The 6000-nt window shown below is 41.0% G+C and overlaps 1 long non-coding RNA gene across 1 annotated transcript; it reads left to right on the top strand.

The window, feature by feature from the left end:
* The first annotated feature begins 1039 nt into the window (after window positions 1-1039).
* LOC122974774 lies at window positions 1040-5728 on the top strand. The gene is made up of 3 exons (XR_006400438.1): window positions 1040-1258; window positions 2315-2384; window positions 5508-5728. It is a non-coding gene; the product is annotated as an uncharacterized LOC122974774 (long non-coding RNA).
* The last annotated feature ends 272 nt before the right edge of the window (window positions 5729-6000 follow it).

The raw sequence follows: 6000 nt of genomic DNA, 5'->3' as shown, positions 1-6000 counted from the left end.
TTTTTCTATTACCTATCAAGTCAGGAATTGAGCAAGCTACCAGCACACTGGGCCCTGGCTTTTCCTGGGAAGAGTCATAAGTGCCATCAGCCTTGTAACCTGGACCCAGCACATATCAGATAAAGCTTGCTGTATTTTATACACATACAGCTGGACATGCTGTGCTTTTATCACAGCCGTTGTGGAGGGGGGGCAGGTGTTGTAGATATGACAATTGTGTAAAAACTGGTGGAGGTGGATGCCAAGGGGGGTATAGGGGAGAGAAAATGGGAGTGGGGCGGGGGGTTAGTTTGGTCCAAGCAGTGACCAGCTCTTTCATTTGGTCAGTGAATGCCAAGAGGGGGAGGAGGGGGAAAGGGTGACTGGAGAGGAGGGTAACCTGGATGGGGTTTGGGTGGGTGAAGGGGGTGAATTCTCACAGGAGGTTGTTGGTGAGGGGGGTGGAGACCCCTCCTCTTCTTGGCTCCAATAACTCTCATGTTTAAAGCTCTCTTCAGGTGGAGGCTGAGGTGGCTCTCCTTCAAGGTTTCTGCCACGCTTTGTTATGTTTTCCTTCTGTTTTGATTCCTCTTGTCTCTTGTCCTTGGCAGAGGGAACAGATGGGTGATGCAGGAAGTAAAATAAGTTAGAGATGGACAATTTTACTCCTGATTTGTTAAGGTAAAGTCCATCTGCCTAAAAAGATGTCTGTGGTCCAGAAAAAGTTGAAATAGTCAATAAAGTGCAGTGAATGGACGATACATGCAGTTGAGAGCCATGTGTTCAATGCCAACAATCTGCTGAATCTCTCAACTCCTCTTCTGACTGGCGGTAGAGGGCCACTGATAAACACCTCAGCATTTAGAGAGCTGACTGTATTCAACAGATCAATAAAGTCTTGTTTCAGCACTTCAGACTGTTGTTTCACAACATCATTGTTCCCTTTGTGCACTATGATGTTTTTCACAGTTGGATGTGCAGTCACAATGTGCAGGATTCTCTCAGTCATGTTAGAGACCATATCCTCAGGAAAACAGAGCTGTTTTGGTATTTTTACTGCACATGCTTCTTACATCTTTTACAGCAAAGTCACCCACAATCAGAGTTTGAGACCCAGGCGTTAGCTTTCCCTGTAGCCTTTTACTTTCTGATTTACTCTCAGTTCCAGCTTCCCTGCTGTGTGAAGACGAGAGGTTATCCAGGTCATCAGACAGATATCCAGGGCCCTACAGCAGTAGAGCAAATCTGGTCTCCAGTTGAAAACTTGGTTGGTGTGGAGGTTTGTTGCTAGCTTTCCCTTTCTTTTGCAGCTGTCCATGACTGTGTCCTACTAAGAACAAGGGTAGAAGAGGCGCTCTGCCTGGATGATAATGCAGGCCAGCCAGTCACATCACAAATCTCACGGCGCTGGGCTCCTCCTGTTACTCGTCCTCCCATTTCCCAGAGAAATAATTTACTTTTAGGCTTAACACCAAGAGTTCCTGGGAGGACTAACACTGGTAGATTTATTACCCGGTACACAGCCCTCCTATTTCTTGGTAGTCTTGTTGGTGCTAATTAGCTGTGTGTTAGCATGATATTGTCCACTGTTTTAAGTCCATGGTAAAGTAGTTGTGTTCCCATATAGTCCATTCACTTCTATGTTCACATCTAACCAGTGGATTTTGGTTTCCAGCACTGCAATCTTAAACTTCCATAGAAGTTTGTGGTAGTCATCTGTGGAGAAGGGAGGCACCTTGCTGCTAATTAGCTCTAGCTAAGTACCACATTTCCAGTCACTGCAGTACAGGCTTTTGCTGTTGGTAGACTACACCCACATAGTACTGAGATCATAAAAATGTAGAAAAATGGAATTAATCTACTATATCTACAAAAAAGTATAGTCCTAGTGATTTATAGGTACCCTGGAGCTGCTGCTCATAGTTTCTCACTGAAGAAAAACAAGAATATCAGCAAAAAATACAAGCAGACAAATGCAAGCAGAGGCGAGAACAAGCAGCAAAGCGTCTGCACTGTAAGAAAGCAGGAAGCAAAGTCTAGAATAAATTCAGTCATTAGGACTGACCTTGTTGGTTTGTCATAACTGACCATTTAAGAAAGGAGAAAATTAGGCAAACTAAACTTTCAGCTAGAGGATCAGACTCTGTATCACCAGTACAAATATCTCTTTCATTTAAAGTAAAGATGATCAAATTACCAACAAGGGAAAAAAAACAGCTTTCTGTACAGTATTCCAGCATCATGGCTCTGTCCATGGTGCTGATTCTGCCCTGAGAGCTTAGCTTTTAACTTGGTGCTTTTGTGTGTGTGACTCTCTGCTCATGATATACTCTAGGTCCTGCTTCATAGCTTCTGACGTGTTGAGCCTTCTGTGATGAGTATTGCGCAATCATGAGACAGATGAGGTAAATGCTGACTTTCTATGTTTGCTTGTATGATGCATTTGTGATGCAGGTGTTCAATTTATTTAATCTGTTTTCTTGTAGACACTGACTGCCACTGCTGCTTTGTTTCTGCTTTGGTCTCACTTTGTTTTGTTTTGTTGCTTTGTTTTTGCTTTATTTCTGTTTTGTTTTTGTCTGTCTTATTTAGCCTTTAGTTCCACTAGGTTGTTTCAGTTAAGCCATTTAATGTTAATTTCTTTTGTTGTTCTTTTGTTTTTCTCTGCTTTTCCTTAAGTGCTATAGGACAGGTGGTGAGTGTGGCTGTGCAGATGGTGGGGGGTTCTTGTGATTTGTTTCCTCACCTGTGCTGGTCGTAATTTTTGCACGTCCTTCAAAACCTGCACTTTTTTCCCTTTTTGCTTTAGTGTATGTGTGTGTGTGTGTGCATGTGTGTGTGTGTGTGTGTATGTGTAGGGTATGTGGGCATATTTTGTTAATTTTCTCCCCTCACTGTTCACAGCTATGGCCAGTCATCCTTTAGCGCTCCTTTTCTGATTGTAATTGTTGGAAGTATTTTTATGTTTTGAGCTGTATAAAAAATAGATTTAATACTTTCCTATTCTTTATACCTTGTTTAATTATATTTACATAATACATTTTGTAATCTTGGGGGAATTCCTTGTCTCTGTCCATCATTTATTGCCACATGTATCATTATAATCATTATAAGGATCTTTTAGCTGGCTTGAAGTGAGTATTAAAGGGTCAGTGTAACCTGAATTCAAAAACAAATCCAGGCCTTGCCACAGCCCGGCCACACAAAGGAGCCCAAACCCAACCTTTACTCATACCTGCCAACCAAAACTACATGGACAGCCTGTGGTGTGATTGTTAAGTGATATATATTGTTTTTATTCAGCAGAAGTGCTATGATTACAGTTAATGCTGACAATAACAACAATGTGGTTACTTGCTCTCAGTTGGGCAGAGTGGTGGTGGCAGCCTACTGTAAGTGCTATAAATTGTTTAAAATGCTGCTGTTAGGAAAATGAATTCTCAAGATATTGATAGTAAAGCATGTATATTTATATGCTTATGAATTAGAATGAAAGCCTCAGTCACCATGGAAACCCATTTGCAATATTTCAATACCACAGTTCAGCCTTGGTCTCAAAGTAATGATTTGACTCAGTGGTTTGTGATTGTGGTCAAGAGTAATGTTGGTGTCACACAGACCTTAAGAGAAATCCCACAGAGAAATAACACTGCAGAAGTGATGCAGAATCATATTTTCACACTTGCATGGCACACTTCTCTGCGTGTTAAGAACATATGAACAACTGTTACTGTAAATGTGTCACTGGCTTTCTCCTTTAAACATCCACTTTTATTCACACATTTTATTCAGCTGGAATCCAGATTGTATTGTATTGAGACAGACAGCATTCCATCATAGGCAGAGTGGACGTCACACTGAGCCTGATAGCATCCTGCTACACAACACAAGAGCCACAGACTCTGACCAACAACCCACATTAGCTTTCCTGCTAAAGTCTCCTTCAAACTTACAAACATGAAAACACATCTTGTCCTGGGTGAGCGTGTAAGGGCTATTGTTGAGATGAATGGTCAGCTGTTCAGCAATACATTTCTCTGCGATTTTGAAGATGATGGATAAAATGCTGATAGGCCTGTAATTGCTCACATCGGTCGGGTCTCCTGATTTATGAACTGGCACAACGATGGCTGACTTCCAGTCCTTTGGAAACTTCTCTTCTTTAATAGAAGCATTCATTTTTACTAATCAGGAGCTACAGTGTGTGATTCCACAGATGCTGCAGCTCAAGACTTTGCATTACAACAGTCATTGGTTCTTTTGTCCATTCATCCATAACAGTTTTGTTGTTTTTGTTGAACACTGCATCAGTGGAGCTGAGGTGGATTGGGTGAAAGGCATCGGGTTCCTGGGAACGAATGAGAACCTGTAATGAACATTGCACATGTTCACCCTTGATATAACTCAGTGTCACTCAGGAAAGGAAAGTCAGTTTTACATTATGATGAGAACAGTTACTGTAAACCAGACAATTGGAAAAAAGCTCATAAATGAAAGCGCAAAGACCTAATGGTGAAAACCTACCATGAGCTACTGTTGATGGATTGAGTTGAGAAACTGTGTGTGGTGTTATAAAACAAAATTATGTACAGGAACAAGGGGGTGTGAACACGTGATTGGTTGCTGCTGACGGATGTCCATGAAAAGTGGACAGTGGACAGTGGTGTTGGGAGACCTTTTATTAGAAGGATAATTACTAGGATAATTAGCAGGGTAATTAGCCTATGCATGGTCCATTATTCTTCCATAACTGCACTGCTCACTGCACTGCATTATTCTTCACACACAATCATGAGATTTTTCCTCACATTATTCATAACTTGTTTGCTTCCTCTTTGTTAATGCTCATTGCCATAACAAGTGAATAATGTTTTTTAATCATCCCTTTTCCACACTTAAATATTCACCTGTTCACCCAGGTTTCCAAAAAGACAGATTTTCTGTGTCATATCTAATATGGCAGCTAACTTCTGTAAAGTGCAGCATCATATGCTGTTTCTAGACTTATGTGAAGACAGCCCTCATATTCACCTTATCCACATTATGATAATATATTCTGTTCTCTGATGATGACACCCTGGCAGCCCAGAGTTAAAGTGAACTGGCTAATGGTGTGTAACCTTTGCCATTTCCGTAATGGGCATAGACTGGGTCAAAACTAAAGGAAAATGGTGTGTCGAGCATTTCAACACACCAGCCAACCTGTCCTCCTGATCCAGAGCCTGTCTGCTCATCTAAAACCAACTCACCGAGAGGTGGCACAGCAGGAAAGCTCATGGAGTGTCCAAAATAAAAAGATGTTTGAGACAGAAGAGAGGTCAAGGTGTCATCAAAATCTTGATCATCTGCTGACCATTAATATTCAAAGAAAATGCCATGGCAATCTGGCCTGTATTTTATATACTATGTTGTTAAAGTAAAGTGTTGGACAGATGGACAAACCAACATCAGCATCCTTAAGGGTCCTCTGTGCATATTTCCTCTGCAACCATTAATGTGTACACACTGCTGTGCTCTCTTCCTTACAGGAGCTGCAGTGTGACACCATGGTTTCTGCTGTGCACAAATCTATTTCCAAGGTCGAGAATGAACCTTCAAGCTCAACGTACAGTTTGCTACAGTGTGCAGTATGCAAGAAGCTTTTCATATTCTTATCTTAGACATCATTTAACTTTTTTCTGTGAAGCTTGCAGCATGAGAGTCTAACTCAGTAAACATGTAAATTGCTCATTTCATCTGATCAATCTTCTGTTCTCTACAACTTTTATGTAAACAGTGTCACGGCTCTTGTCAATCAGATGTAATTGTCTTTTTACACCTGTGCTTTTCCTACTGTCACATGTCAAAATATCTTCTGTGAAAAAGGTCTATTAGCATAATTGAGGCCCCTAAATAACAATAAAGGACTATTTTTTGAGTAACATTTATTCACAAAAATGTCACCAAAGAGGAAAAAGAGGAACTTAAAAGAATTTAACAGAGAATGTAAACTAGCTGGCCATGACACCCATCACACTGATA

This window comes from Thunnus albacares, chromosome 23 (genome assembly GCF_914725855.1).
Source record: "Thunnus albacares chromosome 23, fThuAlb1.1, whole genome shotgun sequence".
NCBI lineage: Eukaryota > Metazoa > Chordata > Actinopteri > Scombriformes > Scombridae > Thunnus > Thunnus albacares.
The sequence above is the reverse complement of the archived record's forward strand: the minus strand, read 5'-3'. Positions and strand labels throughout refer to the sequence as shown.